Here is a 26,135-nt window from a genome sequence, read left to right on the forward strand (position 1 = left end):
TGCTGAAGAAAAAGAATAGGCTTACTAGAAGAATGGGCTTCCCTAGTGGTACGAGTGGTAAAGAATTGCCTGCAGATGCAGGAGACACAAGAGATGTGGGTTTGATCCCTGGATGAGGAAGATCCCTGGAGGAAATGACAACCCGCTCCAGTCTTCTTGCCTGGAGAATCCCATGGGCAGAGGAGCCTGGCAGGCTACAATCCACAGGGTTGGAAACAATCAGATATGACTGAGTGCCAAGGTACACAGGCACAGGAAGAATAGACATCTTAGCATATCAGCTGAAGTAAACATAAACGGCCATCCACTTAGCAGCACCGAGTCTGAGAGCTCTTTCCACAGCAACCACCTGAGGCCAAGAGAACAGGACTCTGCCCACAAGGAGGAGGGCGTGTGTGTCCAGCTCTGACGGGACCACAACTTTGGGTAGACCTGTGACACAGCCCTCTTCTTAGAAATGAAAGAAGGTGAGGAGAAAGACTGAGGTCAGCACTTGAGTTTCATTAGGAATTTAAAATGTGTCACTGACTTCAGGAGGAGAAAGAGAGTGAGTGTCTGAGTGAGCTGGTGAAATGCAAATATTCAACCTATAGCCAAAGAAATGCAACCTGATTGCTTTCAGGGTCACACTTTATGTAGAATCAGGTGTGGGGCCCAGAAATGCATTCGCTGAAAAAAGAATAATTTAAGAGTTTATTTATTCATTTAGGCTGAGTGGCATGTGGGATTTTAGTTCCCCGACCAGGGATGGAACTGATGCACCCCTGCAGTGGAAGCACAAATTCTTAACCACTGGCCCCCAGGGAAGTCCCCAAAGAGTGAATAATTTAAACCGTCACACCACTACGAATGGCCTCATAAGGGCCGATCTCTACGTGGTGTTAGAAATGTAAATTTAAGAATAACCATAAAATGCTGATTTACTTTCAGTAAGTCACATACATAATCAGTCTTTTTTATTTTATGGTTATTCTTAATATAAACATTTTAACCTAAAAAAAAAAGAAATGTAAATTTAAAAGAGTGACAAAAGCCTTTTTTTAAATACATATAACCTTCTCTCACAAGTATCTTAGTTTCAGTTTGCTGCCCAAATCCATTTTGAATAGATGCAATTTTAAAAAAATAAATAAAAAATAAATAAATAGATGCAATTTAAAGGAAAGAACAATTAAAATTGTCCAGAGGATCACAATAACTTTATTTGCTATTTATTTCAGAATTTTAAAATGCAGACATAAAACATAACTATGATCAGAGAAATACAACAGACTCCCTGAGATGGAGGAAGAAGTATCTTCGTTGGAGGTCTCTGGCTATTTGTGCAGAGTGCTTGTTTGATTGACCATTTGGGTAATTGTCTTACATTCCAAACTGACCTAAAAATACCACCCCTCTCTCAAAGGACAAGGGTATGGCCTTTATGCACAGCCTTGTATATACCTAAGTTGAATAAATAGATTTAAATTGTATTGTCTGACCTGGACCTTATATAATTTCCAAAAGGAAAAAAAAAAAGATCAGGTATTTATTAGATTCCTTCTATTCTATTCTCAAAGCCTGTAATTAAAAACTGTGACCTTGAGAATCCTCTATAAATATTTATTAAATGAATAAAAAGAGAATAAAAGACTTTGGTCAAATGCCATAACCCAAATCATACAGTGAAATAGTTTTGAATCCCATGAAGAGTTTATAATAAGAATTCATCATCAAATTACATTATTAACTGCCCAGGTGTGCAAAGCATTGTGTCGGGTGCTGAGGAGAGCGTAATGAAATCAGTATGAAATCAGTTCATCACTGTCCTGAAGAGAAAAAAAAATTATAATTTTAAGTAACATTTGGAGAAATAAAATTCTTGCCATCCACCATGCATATTCCTTTAAAAAAGTAACATGTGTGCTGCTGGGAACATAAAGACTTGCAACTTAAAATATACACCCTTCTAGATGTGCATTCTGGAGAAGGCAATGGCAACCCACTCCAGTACTCTTGCCTGGAAAATCCCATAGATGGAGGAGCCTGGTAGCCTGCAGTCCATGGAGTCTCCAGCAGTCAGACATGACTGAGCGACTTCACTTTCACTTTTCATTCACTTTCACTTTTCACTTTCATGCATTGGAGAAGGAAATGGCAACCCACTCAGTGTTCTTGCCTGGAGAATCCCAGGGACAGGGGAGCCTGGTGAGCTGCCGTCTATGGGGTCGCACGGAGTTGGACACGACTGAAGCAACTTAGCAGCAGCAGCAGCAGATGTGCATTCAGGGAGAGCTTGATTTTACAACAGAGGGCTCGAGTTGAACATAAAGTCACTTTTAGATTGTCTGTGGCAATGACTGCTTTTATTTCCTTATTTAAAGCTCAGTCAGAATGAGTGGCAAAAGCTCTTATTTAATTTTACTTGCATATGCCTGCTACCATCCAACCAGGGTCACTCATCCCATTGAGAAGTGGGGCCTGTATGTTCTCTCTTAGAATCTGGGTGTTCCGAAATCTACAGTGTAATCTAGCCCATCTGAGGATGGTTCCTAAGCTTGATAAAAAATTTTCTGTCTAACTTTCCTGGGATGTACACGTGCATGCATGCTAAGTCACTTCAGTCATGCCCAACCCTATGGGACCCCATGGACTGTAGCCCGTCAGACTCCGCTGTCCATGAGATTCTCCAAGCAAGAATACTGGAGTGGGTTGCCATTCCCTTCTCCAGGGCATCTTCCCAACCCACAGATTGAACCCAGGTCTCCTAAGTCTCCTGTATTGGCAAGTGAATACTTAACCCCTAGGGCCACCTGAGAGGCCCAGGATGCACACACTTGGACCTAAGTCACTAGGCTGTGAAGAAGCGCAAGCAGCCAAGAAGATGCTCACGTGGAGAGATCCACAAGGAAAGACACTGCACCCTTCAGTCTCCAGCCATGACTGACCTGGTGGTCCCAGTTCAACAGTGAATCACCAGCTGTCTAGAAAGCCATCTATCCCCAGCGGAGCCACCCCAACCAATGTCTTACAGAGCAGAAGTAAGCCAGCTCTACTGAGCCTTGGACAGAAGATTCATAAACAAAATTAATTAACTTTGTATTTAAGAAAAAGCTACTACAGTCCACCCTATATCCTTACTGTCATTGGTTTGCTAGGCAGAAGTAGAGGTCTGGCCCCCCAAGTTTGTAGAGATAACATGTGGATTTCTGTGTGGTGTATGCTTGTATGTGTGTTCATGCTGTGTCTGCTTGCAAAACACACACACACACACACACACACACATATATAGACATGTATGCATGTAGTTTTTCTTTTATTAAGGGCTATGGGGGTTGTTCATTTTCACACAGAAAGCAAATAACACTCCATAGAGAACATAAAAAAAAGGGGAGACAAAGATTTAGAATGTGGAAAAGCTTTTTCTTTTAATGTCTATTAATGATTTCAAATCCCAAAATATTTCTTTCCCTTTTAAACTCAGAGTTCATTGTTGCCTTTGAAATGTTTTATATTCAAGAATATTATGCGGATAAAAATTTGAGTTTGGTTTAACATTTAAATAACTCCTACAGAGTGGAGGTGAAATAAATATGCTCAAAATCGGACTTATGTGAACTGTATTTTTATCTCTTCCATAAACTAGCTATGCAAGATTGCAAATTAACTAATTTCACTAGATCCCACTTCTTTCACCTATAAATGGGCATGTGCTACGCACTTAGTCGTTCAGTCCAACTCTTTGCGACCCCATGGACTGTAGCCCTCTAGGTGCCTCTGTCCATGGGGATTCCCCAGGCAAGAATACTGGAGTGGGTTGCCATGTCCTTCTCCAAGGCAGCTTTCCAACACAGGGATTGAACCCAGGTCTCCCACATTGCAGGCAGATTCTTTGTCATCCGAGCCACCAGGAAAGCCCATAAATGGGCATAAAGAGAATGAAATAATATATCAGAAACTTAAATTTATCACATGGGGTAGCCCAAATTATATTAAGGATATTATCTATTGTTCTATATTATCGGTATGCTTTCATTAGCTAGTATAGTAATGATATAAATTTGAAACTAAAATTTGAATTCAGAACATATGAACCTCATATGGGTAAGAGAGGAGAAAGCATGTAACACTATAATGTAAAAGCATGACATCCATGAACCCATATTTAATTTAATAATGAAATAGGAAGAACCAGAGGACCACATGCTTGCTACAGATAATGATTTGCCATTTTTCCCCAATTTGGGAACTTCCTCCACAGCATTTGCTAAAATCTCAGACAGGATCCTTGAGATACTTCAAATGATATCAGCACTTAGTTGAGGAAATTTTATTCCCAGAAACCCATCTATGAACATAAAGTGATGAAAGCAAAACTTTAAATAAGCCTAGGCTTAGAAAAAAATGACATAATTTGTCTCTCTAGAAAAAGATTGCTAATGTATGTAGTTAAAAAGCATTTCATGTGCCTTACCAAAAAATGGCTTAGTATTTCTCAGAAAAAAAATCACAGTGTCACTAACGAAATGCAAAACTTTAATATCTAATAAAACCAATGTTTCTTTTTAAACCTGGGATTTTATCCTCACTTGAAATGTTGGGTCCCCACAGAGGATAAAGACTGCTGCTGCTGCTGCTGCTAAGTCGCTTCAGTCGTGTCCGACTCTGTGCGACCCCAAAGATGGCAGCCCACCAGGCTCCCCCATCCCTGGGATTCTCCAGGCAAGAACACTGGAGTGGGTTGCTATTTCCTTCTCCAAAGCATGAAAGTGAAAGGTGAAAGTGAAGTCGCTCAGTCGTGTCCGACTCCTAGCAACCCCATGGACTGTAGTCTCCCAGGCTCCTCCGTCCATGGGATTTTCCAGGCAAGAGTACTGGAGTGGGGATAAAGACTAGATGAATATAATTAAAACCAAAAAGAAAACCAAATGCGTTAACTTCACATCTACATTAGTTTTTACCCCACAGGGATTCTCATTTTTATTTCATTTTCAGTTGGCTTCTAATTTCACTTGCCTTCTTGTAAGAGCAATTAAATATTTCTATAGATGAAAAAACTCTTAAAATATTCCATCCTTAGTGTCATTTAAAATGCTTGATTCCTTCTTAATAGGCCAGGGCCTGCATAGCTCACCCAGAGTCATAGAGAGGTCAAGTCACTACTCTGCATGAGCGTTTGTCCAGAATGTGACAGCACAAGGGAAGGGTAGGCAAGTATTCCCTAATCATTGCTTTTCCTCAGTGTCTCTAGTGTGGTTGCTACTGATGACACTTAGCATCCTGGATTGGTTTATGTGATTGGGTATAAGGTGGGGGGTGGGCAGGGTCCAGGAGAATGTCAGCAGTACCAGGGGTCAAAGAGAATAAGGGTGGAGGGGAAGACTGCTATTCCCATGCATTAGCTTGGCTACTGATTTTAATGCCACTTTGTGTTAAAAAGAGGATGATTAACAGATACACACTACTACACATAAAATAGATAAAACAACAAAGACCTACTATATAGCTCAAGGAACTATATTCAGTATCTTGTAATAACATAATGGAAAAGAATCTGAAAAAGAATATATAACAATATATACATATGTATATACCTAAATCATTTTGCTGTACCTCTGAAACATTTTAAATCCATTATAAAAGTGAAAGTGTTAATCTCTTAGTTGTGTCCAACTCTTTGCAATCCTGTGGACTGTAGCCCACCAGGATCCTCTGTCCATGAACTTCTCCAGGCAAGAATACTGGAGTGGGTAGCCATTCCCATCTCCAGGGGATCTTCCCAACCCAGGGATCAAACCTGGGTCTCCTGCATTGCAGGCAAACTCTTTCACCATCTGAGCCACCAGGGAAGCCCCTAAATTAAAAATATTGCAAAAAAAATTAATATAAATAAGTGAACATAATGGCTGTAGCCTCCATCTCCTGGAAGACACTAAATCAGAATACAAAAACCAGGCACAGAGAACTGATTCAATTCATTGTCGTAATATTTTTCTTTCTTCTGGTCTGTCTAATAAATATTCATTGTAAAAGCATGAGAAAATGCATACAAACAAAGATAAAATAAAGGTAAAACAACCCATTATCCTCCCATACAGGGTACTTCAGTCTTTGGGGACATGATTGTTTTCATGTTATTTGCAAACAGCTGGCACACAACTGAAACAAATCTCTGGATAGTTACACAAGCTGAGACTCTAAAATATTGAAGAATCGCCCTCAAATAAAGACCTACCCCTAAGATAGTCAGTTCCTCCAGTTACAATTATGCAAGACCCAAGTGTATTCCTTTTCTAATGGATTGATTTAATGAGGCCACAAATAAATGTAAGTCAAATACATTCAACTTAAAAGAGAGTTTATCACGTGCTAAATTGTTCAATCATATCCAACTCTACCAACTGAGCCACCAGGAAAGCCCAAGAATACTGGAGTGGGCAACCTATGCCTCCGTGATCAATCCAATATACACCCTTGACAGTTGATTTTGCATGTTCATTTTCATCTCTCTCCCTCACTGCAATTCAAGCCTTTTGAGTTTATGCATCTTTTCTTACTATTCTTTGCATTCTAAGAATTGGATATAAAACTAGGCATATTGCAATAACTAACAATTATCTGATGAATTTATGAGCAAACTTTTAAATTACAAATCAAATGAGGTAAAATTATTATTGTGTAAACTTATATTAAATAGTCTAAAAATAGAACAAATAAGAGTTAATTTAACAGATTAATTACATTAATAAAATAATTATTAATATGTAGGTTATAAAGAAGTAAATTAGTCAGACTCCTGAAAAATGATTGCTGAAGTTGTTGGAGAGTAACTTAAAACCCGTAGACTAAACAAACAGACAAAAAAATCTTAAGTAGAGATTTTTCGCTTTCATTTTAAACAAACTGCTAGTTTAACGTATTCATAAGGTAACAGCCCTTATTTTTGGCCCTTATTATATTTAAAATATTTTGTTATTATTAATGTCTCATTGATGATTCTGTTTATAAATGATTAATTTTAGTGCCTTCTGTCCCATCACTTCATGGCAAATAGATGGGGAAACAATGGAAATAGTGACAGACTTTATTTTCTTGGGCTCCAAAGTCACTGCAGATGGTGACTGCAGCCATGAGATTAGGGGATGCTTGCTCCTTGGAAGAAAAGCTATGACCTACCTAAACAGCATACATACTAAAAAGCAGAGAAATTACTTTGCTGAAAAGGGTCCATCTAGCCAAAGATATGGTTTTCCAGTAGTCATGTATAGATGGGAGAGTTGGACCATTAAGAAAGCTGAGGGCCAAAGAATTGATGCTTTTGAACTGTGATGTTGGAGAAACTTTTGAGAGTCCCTTGGACTGCAAGCAGATCAAACCAGTCCACCCTAAAGGAAATCAGTCCTGAATATTCATTGGAAGGACTGATGGTGAAGCTGAAGCTCCAATACTTTGGCCACCTGATGTGAAGAACTGGCTCCTTGGAAAAGACCCTGATGCTGGAAAAGATTGTAGGCAGGAGGAGAAACGGGCAGCAGAGAATGAGATGGCTGGATGGCATCACGGACTCTATGGACATGAATTTGAGCAAGCTTCGAGTTGGTGATGGACAGGGAAACCTGGCATGCTGCAGTCCATGGGATCGCAGAGTCGGACCCGACTGAGTGACTGAACTGAACTGAACTGAACCCAAATTTATGATATCTGAGAAAGAAAATGAGTACATATATTTATTGATAAACTTTTTCCTAGTAATAGCATTCAAAATATTGACTTAGCTAATATTTTTCTTGCTGTGGTACAATGGTGTATAGCCAAGACAAAAAAGAAAAGCAAGATTTTGCAGAAAGTCTGCTCTCAGGTAGCAAATATTCAGAATGAGTGCTTTCCTTTCTCACAAGTTCAATTTGAAGTTTTCATGTTCTTTAGATTTATGCAGAGCATTTAATGATGTTCCAACTGAATCTAGATGACAAGGTGTATCCATTTAGAACACCTGGAGATGAGTAGAACCAATACTTACAAGAAAAGTGGTTAGACTAGTGTGTGTGTGTGTTTGTGTGTGTGCACGAGCACGTGCTCAGTTGTGTCTGACTCTTTGGGAATCCATGGACTGTAGCCCACCAGGCTTCTCTGTCCATGGGATTTCCCAGGCAAGAATACTGGAGTGGGTTGCTACTGCCTTCTCTAGGGGATCTTCCTGACCCAGGGATCACACCCATGTTTCTTGCACCTTCTGCATTGGCAGGGAGATTCTTTACCAACAGCACCACATGGGAAGCCCCGCTTTGCTCCCCCTAAATCTTTCACAAAGGTCAAGGTAAACTTAAGCAGGTGTTCCAACACCTTTTCTTTCTCCAGTGGAGAAGCAGATCAAAGGCCAAAGCCAATGCCAGCACACATGCACACAGGGGTTTCCTGTTTACATACATCCTCTCTTCTGATTTTCTTGGGGCAACTCATTAGAATGTGAGCACACAAGGGCAAGGCATTCAGATCTGCTCTGATTAAATGAACTTCAGGAGCAGGGCAAAGAAGGTTCATTAGCATAGTGGAGAAGAGCAATTATATTCAATTAACCACTTAAGGACTGCTTGCCCTTTGAAATTTCTTAATGCCTTTATACCTAGTTATCTCATTAGTGAAGTTATTATTGCTCACATATTTTAATGAGAGTAAACAACATTTGTAAAGTTCTTTATGGACCAAAAAGCATGTAATTTATTGAGGATACAGTATGTGCTTAATTGTTTATTTTTCCATTATTATCTCTAATTATTAGATTTTGCCCATTCATTATGGGGCATAAGCAATGTAGGTTAAATTAAATTAGGGATAGAATATGATTGACCATTTCAGGAGCTATAGGAACCATAACTGGGGAGACTTGCATGTGGTATTTGGGAAGATAATCTTTGGGAAGTTTTGGGGAATTTAAGGTGATTTTATCAGGTCTTCCCTGGTGGCTCAGGGGCAAAGAATCCCAATGCAGTGCAGGAGACATGGGAGATTCAGATTCAAACCCTGCATCAGGAAGATCCCCTGGAGGAGGGCATGACAATCCATTCCAGTATTCTTGCCTGGAGAATTCCATGGACAGAGGAGCCTGGCAGGCTATAGTCCATGGTATCACAAAGAGTCAGACACAAATGAAGTGAATGAACATGCATACAAGCGAAGTGAATCTATCACCTTTGAGAAGAGATTTTTCCTGAGGTCACAGAAGGAGGAAAAATGTTTTATATTAGGATCAAAAATAGATTGTACTAAGGTTGTTGTTCAGTAGCTAAGTCATGTCCAACTCTTTGCAGCCCCATGGACTGCAGCATGCCAGTCTCCTCTGTCCTCTGCTGTCTCTTGGAATTTGCTCAAATTCGTCTCCTTTGAGTCAGTGATGCTATCTAACCATCTCATTCTCTGCTGCACCCTTCTCCTGTTGCCTTCAATCTTTCCTAGCATCAGGGTCTTTCCAATGAGTCTGTTCTTGGCATTAGGTACCCAAATTATTGAACCTTTAGCTTCAGTATCAGGCCTTCCAATGAATATTTAGGATTGATTTCCATTAGAATTGACTGATTTGATCTCCTCTCAGTCCAGGGACTCTGAAGGGTCTTCATCAGCACCACAATTTGAAAGCATCGATAGATGCATTTTCTGAAAACATCACTGCAAAGGGGATTATCATTAAAAATAACAAGAGTCACTTTCCTGTTAATGAAATGTATTATTTTTAACTAAATAGAGAAACATACATACAAATACTTTGAAACTATGGCCCATTATCCCACAGTAAGGCATAAGTTACAGATAATTACTTCAGTGGAGAGGCATAGACACAAGCCAGAAGTACTCTAAAAATTTGACACAAGAGCAGAGTAAACAGTGAACTATGGAGGAGACACTGGCAAGGAAGTCCAAGACGAAAAATGCAAGGCCTCAAGGCCCTTGTAACAACTTGCAGAAATGTTGGGCAGGCTGAGGAGGGAAGTCTGAACTCACTGGAAAGATGTGACTAGACGACACAGTGAAATCCCAGTGGATTTGCAGTAGAAATGGCTTTGAAATAGAAGAATCTTATCAAGGAAAAGAAGATGCTGCTCCTTGTGGGGTCACCAGAAATAAGAGCCTAGGGCAGCTAAGAGCTAGACTTGAATGTGGGAATCCTGCTGAAGCAGGAGGAGTGGGAGGATGGAAGCTGGAGAGTGCTGCCAGGAAGTGGAGAATGCATTGCTAATTTGGAAAAGTTGAATCGTAGGTCACCCTCTAGTTGGATGAAGCTACACTCTGGGTGAGAACAGAATTGCATCCTTCCCTCAACCACAAATGAATTCATTCACAAAACCAATATTTATTGAGCATCTAGCCAGGTTCTGAGGTGCTGAGACAGAACAGAACCAAGCGAAAACCTGTGCTTACATTCCAGTGTGGGGAGACAAGGATGACTAAATGGGCAAACCCATTCCTACCATACAAGGTGGTGACAAGTGCTCTCATGAAACATAAAATGAACTACGTAAGGGGCCGGTTGATATTTTAGAAAGAGTTATCAGGGAAGGTCATCCTGCTAAAGTGAATTTGGACAGACTTTGATTGAAATGAATTAACTTCTGAGGACGGACTGGACCCCGGTAAGTCTGCTGATGACTCATAAACTGAGGATATGAAGGCAACCATGTCTTGCATGAGCAGTGATAACCAGGACAGGGGTTAAATTAAGCCAAAACAAAAATTCTAGAAAATATCAACCTGGATGTGCTCTAGTTTTTGTTTCGCCATTTATTTGATTCCTATTTAATCTATGGGCTTAAATACATGATTTTCCATCTGGATACACTATTTATTATTCAGATTTTAAATCCACATTCTATTGGTGAGTTTGAATGTGTCTCTTTTTCAAGACAAAATTCTGCTATTTTAGTTAAATAGCAGAACAGTTAAATAGTTACTCCTTTTGTAAATGTATTTTTAAATTAACTTCACCTGAAAATAAATATAAATAATTTGCTCATAGGGCATTCTTATCTAGAATTTTCTGATTGCATGAACAGTTAGAGCTGAAATTTCCAAGGAGTTTTCATAATTTCCTACTTATCAGTATGCATAGGACATTCTCTGTGAGATTCAAGTTTTGCCATATCTGTATGTGAGATGCTTGTGCTTGCTGTATTTTTCTATCAGTTGCAAATCAGAAAAAAAATACATTTTATTGAGTGTTATGATAAGCTAAAAGATTCAAATGAAACATTAAGTAAAAATTTTATCCAGAGCAAGCTATTGTTCCTCTAAATCATAAGGAGGCTATTTCAATAGTACAGACATGCAAATTCAATGACAACACTAAAAACCATTTCAGAAAGAAACATGATGCTATTCAAAGATTGGAATGCTCTGCCAGAATGTGATTTTAATTTATGGTTATCTGATAACCTTTTTCCTCTATAATACATACAGAGCCCAACTCAGAGGGAAAATTTCTATCTTATAGAGATTAGAACGACTAAATTATTTTCATCATCTAAATTCAGTGTATGATTCGAATTATATTATTTGACTCAGTGTGAGTATAAAATAGATTATGTTTTACCTTTATTTAACAGGAAAAAATTTCTAGAAAGCTTCAGGATACACACAATCTCATGATGATGGGAAATAAAAATATACTTTGTAAAATTGAGATTTGACAGTAAAATAAAGAAAACAACTCTTTGAACATGTCATGAATATCAATCTCAGGGAGTTTATCAGACTTTGTTCACGATTTGCTCCTTTTTCTTTCTTGGTGTGTTCTCCTTGGTGAATGTGTTGTGGTTACAAGAAAGACAGATGGAAGACAAGAACGACCAAGGGAGTTAACTTAAACTTTGATATTTTTAGGATTTAATAGCAGTTTTAACTATACACTTTTCTGACAAAAAATAAATAAATAAATTATACCTATTAAAAGAGAGTTTGAAGGTAAATAATTGTTCAGTTTTATGGTAAAATTTAGATACATATGTGCTAAGCAAAAATATTCTCTGATACTTCTTTCACAATCTCTGCATAAAATCTTGGTGTCTACTTCTAGGGGGGGAGGAAAAAAACTTACTGTGAGTTATCACTGTGAATGTGTTAATCCTTTTGAATGTTAAAAAAGGAATGTGGGAGAAATATTTATGGAATACTGTACCTTCCAAAATTAGAATATGCTTTCTTTTCATATGTACATTTAGAAAAGTCTCAAATTAGACAATTTAGACAATTTAGAAAAGTCTCAAATATTTGGAAATTCAAAAACCTACTTCTAAATAATATATTGTTCTGAGGACACATAACAAGGAGGATTAGAAAAGTTGCAAATTGAATAAAAATTCAAATACAACATATAGGAAGTTGTTGAATTCAACTAAAATTATTGTTATTATTAGGAAATTGATCACTTTAAATACTTAGAATTGAAAGTCTAGAAGAAGTGACCTAAATTCTCATCTTAAGAAGGCAGAAAAGGAAAGCAAAACAAAACAAAATTGAACATAATAATAAAGTCAGGAATCAACAAAACAGAAAACAAAAAATAGAGAAATTTTAAAAAACAAAACAGATCCTTTGAAAAAACCATCAAAATCTATAAAATTTCTAGCTGGACTAATCAAGAGAGAAAGAGAATTAATTGCAAATATTAGGAATAAAAAAGAGGGTTATCGCTATAGACATGGAAAGGATAACAATGAATGACTTTATCATAACAAATTGAACTAGTTGGATGAAATGGACAAGCATGCTTAAAAATACAGTGAACTACAGTGGACAGAAGATGGAACAGAAAATCAAAATAGTTTTACATTTTTTAACTGAATTTTATTTTTTTAAAACCTTCTTACAAATGAAACTCCAGACACATGTAATTTCAGTTGTGAGTTCTATCAGCCATTCAAGGAAATGTAGAATAAAATAAAAATGCACAGCATGAGAACTTTGTCAGTTTTATTTGGGGCTTCCTGAGGACTTCAGTGCCACAGACAGTCTCTCAGGTAGCTCTGAGGAACTGTTCCAAAGAGGTTGGAGTGGGGTCAGTATATGTGAAATTTCAGTGACGGGGATAAAGCAATCAAGCACAATTCTCTGTAGAGGGTCGCTCCTCGTCATGAGAAACAGATGTCTCCATTAATGATTTTAGTGCTTTTCTAAGTATGAAAAGATATAAGAAATCAGATTCATAAAATTTTCTGCTGAAAATATATCTAATTATCCGAAGGCTTATTTGCCACTTTTCCCAGAGAATGGAGTGTCTCATTCCTGATCGCCACTTGAACTCCTTTCAGGATGTGTTCAAGGTCAAAAACGACAGTAATTGATGACACATCCCTTGTAGAGCCAAGTGGAGAGCAACATTCCTTAGTTGGCAGTAGGAATAAGACCAATTTACACAAAATCATTAGAAAGAGGAGGGAAACTCCTCAATAAATTTTGTGAAGCAAAATATAAATCTAATAATTCCAAAAATAAACAAAAAATGAACTATAGGCCAGTTACAAACCAACATCTAATTATGAAATAAATGGAAAAATAGCACAATATCAGTATATCAAAAGGAGTGACATTTTAAAAGTATAGTACATACTGACCTCATAAGCTATTCCAAAAAAATCAACGTTGTGTTTTTCGCTTTCAAAAAATCAATCTCTACCACAAAGCTTACCATGTCTTGTATGCAATCCTGAATAACCCAGGAGCACCCTGCCTCCTCAGTTTTGTATCATCCTCGTCTCTAAAGACTTTCTACTTTAAAATTCAGTGCCTATTTTTAAAGTACTTCCTGCAATTTGTCATTGTCTGAAGCTATTTTGGATTTGAAATTTTTAAGAGCACCAGCCAATTAATCAATTCAATTTTTCCAAATCTACCAACCCGAATCTTATTTCAGCCTCTATCTAATTTAGATTCCAAAGCTGACATTTTAATCATTCTGTTGAACATAATCTAAATTTCACTCATATGTCTTCATTCATGTTTTCTGACTATATTCCTATTATAGAAAAGCCAGAAATCTAGTATGGGCTTACACCTAACCAGTCTTTCTATGATAATGAAAAGAAAAAGAAAAAAAAAACAAAAAAAAACAAAAAAAAAAAACCAGACAATCACAGAATGAGTAATAATACCTAAATGAATACCTAAATATGTGATCACTATCCTGAGTGAGACCCTCACCACCAATACCCACATTCATAGGCAAGTACACAAAACCTTTGGTATTCTACTCCTAAAAAAGTCATATGTCACCAGACTGTCTCACCTTCCCATCACTAAATATAAAAAACCTTAAATACGTTGCTGCTGCTGCTGCTAAGTCGCTTCAGTCATGTCCGACTCTGTGCGACCCCATAGACAGCAGCCCACCAGGCCCCCCGGTCCCTGGGATTCTCCAGGCAAGAACACTGGAGTGGGTTGCCATTTCCTTCTCCAATGCATGTAAGTGAAAAGTGAAAGTGAAGTCTCTCAGTCATGTCCGACTCTTTGCGACCCCATGGACTGCAGCCTACCAGGCTCATCCGTCCATGGGATTTTCCAGGCAGGAGTATTGGAGTGGGATGCCATTGCCTTCCCCGAAATAGGTTAGCCCTCCACTATTTCTTCCTCACTCCATTCCTCATTCCCTATGATAATGGAATAGGATTATGTGCATATGTTAAAATGACAACAACTGTGCCCTATGTTTCCTGAGTGATTGTGCCCATACCCTGAGTGATTGTGCTCAGTGGCTCAGTCGTGTCTGACTCCTTGCTATACTTTGGACTGTAGCCTTCCATGAGACTTCCCAGGCAAGAATACCTGAGTGGGTTGCCATTTCCTTCTCCAGGGCATGTTCCTAACCCAGGGATCGAACCTGTGTCTCCTGTAGAGCAGGCAGATTCTTTACCTGCTGAGCCATCAGGGAATCAAGATTGCTGAGAGAAATATCAACAACCTCAGATATACAGATGACACCGCTGTAATTGCAGAAAACGAAGAAGGACTAGGAAGCCTCATAATGAGGATGAAAGAGTAGAGTAAAATTAGAGGTGGCTTAAAACTCAACATTGAAGAAATTAAGATCGTAACATCTGGTCCCATAACTGCATGGCAAATAGGAGGGGGAAAAGTGGAAACAGTGACAAATTTTATTTTCTTGAGCTCCAAAATCACTGCAAATGGTAACTACAGTCATGAAATTAAAAGATGTTTGCTCCTTAGAAGGAAAACTACAACAAACCCAAACAATATGTTAAAAAGCAGAGATATCACTTTGCTGACAAAGGTCCATAGTCAAGACTGTGGTTTTCCCAGTAGTCCTTACTGATGTGAGAGTTGGACCATGAAGAAGGTTGATCTTTGAAGAATTGATGCTTTTGAATTGTAGTGCTGGAGAAAACTCATGAGAGTCCCTTGGACACCAAGGAGATCAAACCAGTCAATCCTAAATGAAATCAACCCTGAATATTCATTGGAAGGACTGATGCTAAAGCTGAAACTCCAATACTTTGGCCGCCTGATGCAAAGAACTGACTCCTTTGAAAAGTCCTTAGTGCTGGGAAAGATTGAGGGCAAGAGGAGAAGGGGGCAACAGAGGATGAGATGGTTGGATGACATCACCAACTCAGTGGGCATGAGTTTGAGCACACTCAGGGAGATAGTGATGGACCAGGAAGCCTGGTGTGCCACAGTCTGTGCAGTCACAAAGTGTCAGACACGACTGAGCAACAAGAGCAAATTTAAATCTGCCCTAGTGTCTCATGTCTCATGTTAAAAAACAAAACAAAAAGACACCCACAAAGAAAACAACTTTATGAATTGTGCACACTCCTCTAGGTACTTCTATTTTCAACATTTTTCATTATTGTGTACTGCTTTTGTTCAGTAGCTAAGTCTTGTCTGACTTTGGCGACCCCATGGACTTCAGCATGCCAGGCTTCCCTGTCTTTAACCATCTGCTGGAGTTTGTTCAAACTCATATTCATTGAGTCGGAGAGGTGATCCACTTTGTCACCATCCATTTATTTATAAAATGTATTAATTATGTCTCCTCTCCCTTGTCATTTTGCTAAACTAGTTCTAACTAAACATAAAGATGGGCCTCATAACAATGAAACCAGTGGACACTGTTCAAGCCTCTTCATCATCCACTTTCTTTGGCCACTTTCTTTGTGTTCAAGTTGGCCACCTTCTCTGTTTCTTCTTTTAATGTTGGTACAACAAGTTACCTTGTTTTCCTATTGATTCTGTAACCTTTTATTTTTTTTTTTTCATTTGACGGTAAAACTTGGCATTCATCAAGAATTTGTTATGGGCTATTTGATCTCTGTACATTTTCTTCCTGGGAATTAAATAAAGCATGTAATGTTAGCATCTTAATCTAGTCTACTAACATTGCTGTTTCATGATCTCTAGAATAGCTTGCTTAATAGTATATTTGGGAGACTACTGAGTTAATTTTCCATGCAAATTACTAGACGAAAATATCCCATAAATTTCGTCTCATGTATTTTCTATCTCCCTAAATGACACCAACATTTATATAAACAACTCATTTCAGAAGGCTTTCCAACAACAGATGTTATTGTTGCGGTCAGGGTTTGTCTTACGTTCAGTTCAGTTCAGTTGCTCAGTTGTGTCCAACTCTTTGCAACCCCATGGATTGCAGCATGCCAGACTTCCCTGTCCATCACCAACTCTTGGAGGTTGCTCAAACTCGTGTCCATTGAGTCAGTGATGCCATCCAACCATCTCATCCTCTGTCATCCCCTTCTCCTCCTTTAGCATTCCTCAGTTCATCCCTGGTATTGTTAACTGAGACAGATGCTTTTTAATTCTCATAGCCCTTAACTTGTTAGTACTTATTTGAAAAAAAAAGTCTGTCTACCAAAGTATACATGGAGAAGGAAATGGCAACCCACTCCAGTGTTCCTGCCTGGAGAATCCCATAGACAGAGGAGCCTGGCGGCCTACAGTCAATGGGGTCGCAAGAGTTGAACACGACTTAGCAATGAAACCACCACCATCACCAAAATACACAGTGAATTCTTTGAGGCAGGAACTGTCTTTCTTCCCAATACTGGATTTCTAACATCTATTAGAGTGTCTGGTACTAATAGATGCTGTTTATATCCTCTTTTGCTAAATAAAAGCTTCCTAGAATTTCTTTCACATAATAATAATTTATACAGTGTGCAGAGCTGACTGGACCAGAAAGTGAAAGTTGCTCAGTCATGTCTGACTCTTTGTGACCCCATGGACTTAGTCCATGGAATTCTTCAGGCCAGAATACTGGAGTGGGTAGCCTTTCCCTCCTCCAGGAGATCTTCCATCCGAGGAGTCAAACCAGGGTCTCCTGCATTGCAGGTGAATTCTTTACCAGCTGAGCTACCAGGGAAGCCAGAAATAACTTCTAAAGGGAAACTGAAGTACAGTGGCATTTTCCCTTGAAAGAAAACCTTGCTAAATGTGATAGGACACACTGATAATAGTAATAGAGGTTGAAGAACAGCTTATCTTTTGTTGAAAAGGAAGTCACTGCATACTGTGAAAACTTGACATGCAAATGAATGTACCAAATTCATTGAAAGTTCAACCTTAATCTCTTTTGAATGTTAACCCAGATGGCTGAGGAATATTTTTTTAATCTTCTCTTTTTTTTATCTGTGCTATTAAAAGAAGCTCTAAAATTGCTAACAACTGATATTCCTTTAGTTCATTCTCCCTTTATATAATTAATAAATATTCAAGTAATTTATATCATACTTGTGTTTTAAGCAAAAATTAGAGAAATCAATGGTGTGAGAAAATTTCTATGGGGCCACCATGTATTCTTATGATTTGAATTAAAAAATAATATTGTTTATAGACCCCTAAAGAGAAATCTATTTACATGTTGTAAACTTTGTGTCAAAACAATAATTTTAAAATAAGACAATTGAGGCACATATTATATATTTTCATTGTTCTATTAAAAATTAATTGTTTTTAAAAAAATTAAATGAGTGTAATTACCTTACTAGTTCATTATAACACATTAAAAATAAGTGAAATTATTTATGTGTTCACATATGTATTTCAGTTTTAAATTAAAATTTAAACAGACCACAAAATAGTAATTCGTTATGATATGTACATGTTTCTTTGTGAATTTTTCATACCCTTTTAACGCTATAGTAGTGTAAGTTGCTCAGTCATGTCCAGCTATTAGTAATCCTATGGACTGTAGCCAGCCAGGCTCCTCCTGTCCATAGGATTCTCCAGGCAAGAATGATGGAGTGTTTTGTCAAGTCCTTCTCCAGGGGATCTTCCTGATCCAGGAATCAAACATGGGTTCCTTGCATTGCAGGCAGATTCTTTACCATCTGAACCACCAGGGAATTTCTCCCCAAAGAAATATGACTTTATGACTCATTTTGTTCCTCAAATGAGTTTTCACAAATATGCCCCCATCTTTTTTTTTTTCTATCCTTTTTTTCCCTCAGCCCAAAACCTTCAGCTGTAGTAACCTAATATTCTAAGTTTCCCCTTTATGTTTCCCTCATAGCTCAGATGGCTAAGAATCACCCGCAATGCAAGAGACCCCAGTTCGATTCCTGGGTTGGGAAGAACTGCTGGAGAAGGGATAGGCTACCCACTCTAGTATTCTTGGGCTTCCCTGGTGGTTCAGCTGGTAAAGAATCTGCCTGCAATGCAGGAGACCTGGGTTCGATCCCTGGGTTGGGAAGATCCCCTGGAGAAGAGAAAAGCTACCCACTCCAGTATTCTGGCCTGGAGAATTCCAGGGACTGTATAGTTCATGGGGTTGAAAAGAGTCAGACATGACTGAGTGATTTTCACTTTCATTTATGTTTCTGCACAACTGCTGCAAATTTAACTCAAACTTAACAGCAAAACCCCAAATTCAAGGCAACCAAAATTGATCTCACCCTTAAACCATCTCTATATTACTGTCATAATAATATCCCTGAATCACAATGCTGATGGTTCTATTACTCTGTGCAGAAATTTTATAATGCTCATAATTTATTATTAAATAAAGTTTCTTACTTTCAAGGAACTCCACATGCATTCCTAAAACTCTATTTGTCCTTGTACTACTCTTTCACTATATTCCTTCAAGAACTCTACCTTCTAACAGAAAGCATATGTGCCTTCTTTCTGGAAACATCTAACAGTTTTCCACAGATCCATGGTTTGACTCACCTGTGCCATATGTTTGAAATGCCTTCTTATGTGTCTGGTGAATTTGAGGTTCTTGCTTCATAGAAGACAGAATTCAGAGATAAAGTATTAGGTAAGAAATGTTATTTAGAAACACCCTGGCCATCTCAGAAGTCAAGAGTACTTGGGAGAAACCCAGTCCACAGACAGAGTGTAGGCTGTATCAGAAGACAAGGGCTTTGAAATATGGGGTGGTTAGTTTTTATGGGCTGAGTACTTTCATAAGCTATTGAGTTGGAGGATTATTCCAATTCTTTTGGAAAAGGGGCAGAGATTTCTAGGAACTGGGACAGCACCCACTTTTTGACTTTTTTAGTCAGCCTCAGAACGGCCATGGGGTTTGTGAGTGTGTCATTTCTCATGCTAATATATTATAATAAACATATAATGAGGCTCAGGGTCTACTAGAAGTTGGATCTTCCACCATCTTAGTCCCAGGTGGCACTAACCAGTCTTTACCGTGTCCTATGGTTATGCATTCCTTTAAGGGTTGTACCCTGCCCTCTTCCCTCCTGTTTCACTTAGATGCACCTAAACTTTTATCTACATTTCAGCATCAGATTAAATGCACTCTCCTTTATCCTAAACATCCCCCAAAGGACAAAACTTTCTGTAAGAGTACGCAAACCTTCCTGTGGGCTTCATTTATGTTTCTGACCACATAGTGCCTCGTTAGCTGGAGTTTTCCTTCTTTGATCTCCTTTGCTAGATTATAAAGTATTGAGACCAGGGACCTTATCTTATTCATCTATGAATTCCTCTCAGAACCTAAAGCTCTGGTAAGTAGCAGAATATCTTGCAAGCACTCAAATATTTATTTTTTGAATAAATGAATAATGCAGTAAGAACATAAAAAGTGAAGAAAACAACATCAAAATTCTCAAATATGTTTTAACCATCAGAGAATTTTACTATTCCTGTAATCATAGATTCTGGCTGCATGAATACATACACATAATTAAAAACCCAAAAGATACGAAATAAAATGGATAATAAAATACTTTCTCGACCCTCTATTCCAGTCTTTGTGCTATGCTGTCCTAAGGTGCTTCAGTCCTGTACAACTGTCTGCAACCCTGTGGACTGTAGCCACCAGGTTCCTCTGTCCATGGAATTCTTCCCACAAGAATACTGGAGTATTGCCATGCCTCCCTCCAGGGGATCTTCCTGACCCAGGGATCAAACCTGAGTCTCTTACATCTTCTGCATTGCCAGGCCAGTTCTTTACCACTAATGCCACCTGAGAAGCCCCTTCTAGTCTTTATGTCAATCTAAAAAAGCAACCAATTTTTCCAGTTCAATGTATTCCCTAGAGATAATCTATACATATACAAATTTAGTTCTGTACATTCTTTTGCCAATTTACAAATGCTAGCATACTTATATACAATATTCTGAAGCCTGATTTCCATTGAAGAATCATCTTGCCTTTTGTTTTTAATATATATATTCTCTCTCCCTTGGCTAAAATGTTCTTTAGTGATTATACCATAATCTGCCAGTTTTTGATTAGACATTTATTGACAAGCCTGTAGACTTTTTTCCCATTCCTTTGTTATTACTAAAACTTGCTATAATGGATTATTTTTGTATATGTACCTTTGGATATATATATATGAAGTGAAGTGGCTCAGTCGTGTCCGACTATTTGCAACCCCATGGACTGTAGCCAACCAGGCTCCTCAGTCCAGAGAATTTTCCAGGCAAGAGTACTGGAGTGGGTTGCCATTTCCTTCTCCAGGGGATTTTCCCAACCCAGGGATCGAACCCGGGTCTCCCGCACTGCAGGCAGACGCTTTACCATCTGAGCCACCAGGGAAGTTTATATATGTTAAAACTGAGATATAAATTATTTAAGTAATGGATCAAATGATTTATTAATAGTGCATGGTAGTAGTGTTAGTTGCTCAGTCGTGTCTGACTCTTTGCAATCCCATGGACTGGAGGGTCTGTGTGATGCAGTGTGTCCTTCGCGTTCTCCAGGTATCTGCAGAGCTACTCCACACACCTGCCCTCCAAGTAGTTCCTGAGGAACTCTGCCACACAACCTTGCTCAAACTTGCACTTCATGATCTGAGCCGCCATGTCTGCCATTGTCCAGGAACACAGGTCCTCCTTCAGTGCGAGGTAATTGCCATCGTAGACCACTAACCGTACCCGTGGAGGAGAAGCCCTTCCGGCCCCACGTGCATAGATGCTCTATCATTTATCTACCACTGCCTACCAGCATACCAAGTGCAAATTTAGACTCTTAACACAAACTACATTTACTTTCTCACAGATCCTATGGTACTAAAGTTTAGGTATGGCTTAGTTGAGGCTGCATATTGACAATATGAGTCAAGGCTGCATATTGTCACCTTGCTTATTTAACTTACATGCAGACTACATCGTGTGAAATGCCGGGCTGGATGAAGCACAAGCTGGAATCAAGATTGCCAGAAGAAATATCAATAACCTTAGATATGCACATGACATCACCTTTATGGCAGAAAGCGAAGAACTAAAGAGCTTCTTGATGAAAGTGAAAGAGAGGAGTAAAAAGTTGGCTTAAAACTCCACATTTAGAAAACTAAGATCGTGGCATCTGGTCCCATCACTTCATGGCAAATAGATGGGTAAACAATGGAAACAGTGAGAGACTTTATTTCTTGGGCTCCAAAGTCACTGCAGATGGTGACAGCAGCCATGAAGTTAAAAGACACTTGCTCCATGGAAGAAAAGCTATGACCAACCTAGACAGCATATTGAAAAGCAGAGACATTACTTTGCCAACAAATGTTCATCTAGTCAAGGCTATGGTTTTTCCAGTAGTCATGTATGGATGTGAGAGTTGCACTATAAAGAAAGCTGAGCAACGAAGAAGTGGTCCTTTTGAACTGTGGTGTTGAAGAAGACTCTTGAGAGTCCCTTGGACTGCAAGGAGATCCAACCAGTCCATCCTAAAGGAGATCAGTCCTGAATATTCATTGGAAGGACTGATGCTGAAGCTGAAACTCCAGTACTTTGACCACCTGATGCAAAGAACTGACTCACTGGAAAAGACCCTGATGCTGGGAAAGATTGAAAGCAGGAGGAGAAGGGGACGACAGGATGAGATGGTTGGATGACATCACTGACTCAATGGACATGAGTTTGAATAAACTCCGAAAGTTGGTAATGGACAGGGAAGCCTGGTGTGCTGCAGTCCATCAGGTTGCAAAGAGTTGAACGTGACTGAGTGACTGAACTGAACTAGTTGAGTACATATAAGACTACAATATATATGTCAGCTGGAGATAGGATCTCATCTGAATTCTCAGCTGGGGAAGAATCCTCTTCAGAGATACTAAGGTTGTTGGAAGAATTCAATATCTGGCACCTTACGATAGAGGACCTTCCTTTCTTGCCAACTGTTCTCAGCTTCTAGAAGTCAAACCCAGTTCTTTACATTGTGGGTTCCCCAACATGGCCACTTGTGTCATCAAAACAAGCAAGCCAGAGTCTTCTCAGGAAAATGGGCATTTCGTCTTATATCATGTAGTCCTATAATACAGTCATGCATATTTTGCATCCTCTGTTGTATTCATTTGCTTAGAAGGAAGCCACATTCCAGGGTATTACCCTTGGGCCTGATAGTCCCTAGGCAAGGATCTTGAGGGGCACTTCAGAGTCCTTCTGCCACCCCTGACAGAACAATTTAGAATTCTATCAAATATGTGGGAGTGCTTTTACTCCATGCCCTCACCAAGAGACCAATCAGATAATGGGGGCTTCCCTGGCTCAGTGGTAAAGAATCTACCTCCCAATGCAGGATACATGAGTTCGATCCCTGGAAGGTCTGGAAGGGGGTCTGGAAGATTCGCCTGGAGGAGGAAATTGCAACCCACTCCAGTATTCTTGTATGGGAAATCCCATGGACACAGGAACATGGCAGACTACAGTCCATGGGGTCACAAAATAGTCACACACAACTTAGCCAAAAAAAAAAAAAAAAAGCAACAATTATCTGATTGATAAAAATAAATGCTCTCTCATTGTAGTTTTAATTGGCATTTTTCTTCAACCATGTGAGTCAAAGCATCTTTTTACATATTTAATTGAAATAAATATCTCCCTGTTTATGGATTATCTATTGATGGATGCCTGTTTCTCTATATGTTAATTTAGTTCTTTTGTATTCTCTTTGTGTTAATGTGTAGAAATCATCTACCTGAGTTAAAAGAGCCATGTGTCTCTAATGTTGAAAATATGTATTTTTATTTGGTCATTTGTTTTTAGATTTTCTTTCCAATGCAGAGATTTTTATTTTCTTTATTTAAATATAGTGGAGAAAATCGCTTACTTACAGAACAGAAAATCAGTTCTGTTCACTTAGACAAGACTAAATCCCAGATGGATGAAAGATTTAAATATAAAAGAAATCACTAAGGAACAACAACAACAACAAAAAACACCATGGGGAGGGCAGGTGGGGTGTTAATTTATAATCGACCAGGAATAGAGCTTCTAAACCAAGACCATTTTCAAGAATTCTATGCTAAATAAGGTAAGAAAGTTAGATCAATTTACATATCTGAGATAAACTGATGGCTGGTTGGCCTTCAGGCAGATTAATTATTCAGTTCAGTCACTCAGTCGTGTTCGACTATTTGCAACCCCATGAACCACAGCCCACCAGGCTTCCCTGTCCATCACCAACTCCCAGAGTTTACTCAAACTCATGTCCATTGCGTTGGTGATGCCATCCAACCATCTCATCCTCTGTTGTCCCCTTCTCCTTCTGCTTTCAATCTTTTCTGGCATCAGGATCTTTTCAAATGAGTCAGTTCTTCACATCAGGTGGCCAAAGTATTGGAGTTTCAGCTTTAACATCAGTCCTTCCAATGAACACCCAGGACTGATCTCCTTTAGGATGGACTGGGTGGATCTCTTTGCAGTCCCAGGGACTCTCAAGAGTCTTCTCCAACACCACAGTTCAAAAGCATCAATTTTTCTGTGCTCAGCTTTCTTTATAGTCCAACTCTCACATACATAAATGACCACTGGAAAAACCATAGCCTTGACTAGATGGAGTAATTATTAAGATCCCAAAAATAGAACCCAGGTCCACTGCCCCAGAAAGGACAGTCCTAACCTAGCTAAGCCCTCTCACAGCAACTGGGAAGTCATTTCCAGCCTCTCCTTATAATTCAGAGGTAAAACTACAAACTGAACTTCTGAGCACAGACGAAAATGAACCCTACAAAAGCATCACTCAAAAGCACAACATCAATAATGGTGTCCTTATCTATCTTCTCTAAAATTTCAACACTCATTCCACTTTCATTTTCTTTCATTACTTTTTTTCCCCTCCATGGTCTTTTTACTATCTAGTACATAAATGAACTCTTGTTATTCATTTGCTAAGTTGTGTCCCACCCCTTGTGACCCCATGGACTGCAGCACTCCAGGCTCCTCTATCATCCGCTTTCTGTCAGAGTTTGCTCAGATTCATAACCATTGAGTCAGTGAAGCTATTTAACCATCTCTTCCTCTGCTGCTCCCTTCTCCTTTTGCCTTCAGTCCTTCCCAGCATCAGGGTCTTTTCCAACAAGTTGCCTCTTCACATAAGGCAACCAAAGTATTGGAGCTTCAGCTTCAGCATCAGTCCTTCCAATGAATATTCAAGGTCGATTTCCTTTAGAATTGGTTTGGTCTCCTTGCAGTCCAAGGGACTCTCAAGAGTCTTGTCCAGTGTCAAATTCAAAAGCATTAATTCTTCGGCACTCACCCTTCTTCATGGTCCAACTCTCACATGCATACATGACTACTGGAAAAACCATATTAACTTGTCTCTCCAGTAAAGGTAAGCTTTACAGCTACAAGGACTTTGTCTACTTTTGTCACTGCTGATTCTCTGGAATTAAGCACAGTTCCTGGCACACGCTCAAAGTTTTGCTCTTTAATGAACAATTGAGTGAATTAATAAAAGAGAAATACTGTGGAAAGTTATTAAGTGATATTCACTCATACCATACCAGAATATACCAGAACAAACTATACCAGAACAAAAAAGCAGGTCTAAGGAGCTGCTCAGGGTAAAACATGATCAAGACAAAAAGAAATGATAGTAATAAAGGACATAACCTTAGAATAAATACATGCCTGCAAACAAATATGCATACATTCATGTATACATATTTTTAAAAGGAACACATATTGCAAATGTCTGATATAACCCAAAGTGAAAGAAGTGGACCCAAGAAACAGGAGAAAACCACCTGAGTGTTTTCTAAATATAACTTAATAAAAATATGAATTAATAAATCAATAAATTGAGAGCTTAAAATTATGATCGAACAGTGTTTTGTGAACAAAAAGGAATTGTTTACCAAGAAAAACAATTAGAAATTCCCATTAAAAGTCCATAGAATTCTCCAGGCAAGAATACTGGAGTGTGGTGCCACATCCTTCTCCAGCGGATCGTCCCAACCCATGGATTGAATCCAAGTCTCTTGCTCTGCAGACAGATTCTTTACGGTCTGAGCCACCAGGGAGGGCTTAAAATAAATTAGGAGCAACAAAGAATAGGATATACAAATTTGAGAGAAACTTGAATCAATACAATACTAAAATTTCTTTAAATTCATTTAACAGGTTTCCAAAGGTTGTTGATAGCCAGAGAGTAACTTCTGACTGAACCTGACCAACATTTAAAACTTGATATAGTTATAGAGACTATAATTCCTCCATTAAAAAATACAGATATTTTATTTGCATCTGGCCTGTTTCTCCTTTTTCTTATTATCTTGTTGTTTTACAGAAGCCTTTAATGAAATATTCAAGATGGACCATTTATACAGTTGTAAATTAATTGCTTTCTTTGGATAATCAAGGTAATCTTTATTTAAATACATTTTATTTTAATTCTTCAAATTCATTTTGTAGAAATTAGAAAAATTATGGAATTCTCAAAAAACATT

Source organism: Bos mutus, chromosome 20, assembly GCF_027580195.1.
Source record: "Bos mutus isolate GX-2022 chromosome 20, NWIPB_WYAK_1.1, whole genome shotgun sequence".
Lineage (NCBI taxonomy): Eukaryota > Metazoa > Chordata > Mammalia > Artiodactyla > Bovidae > Bos > Bos mutus.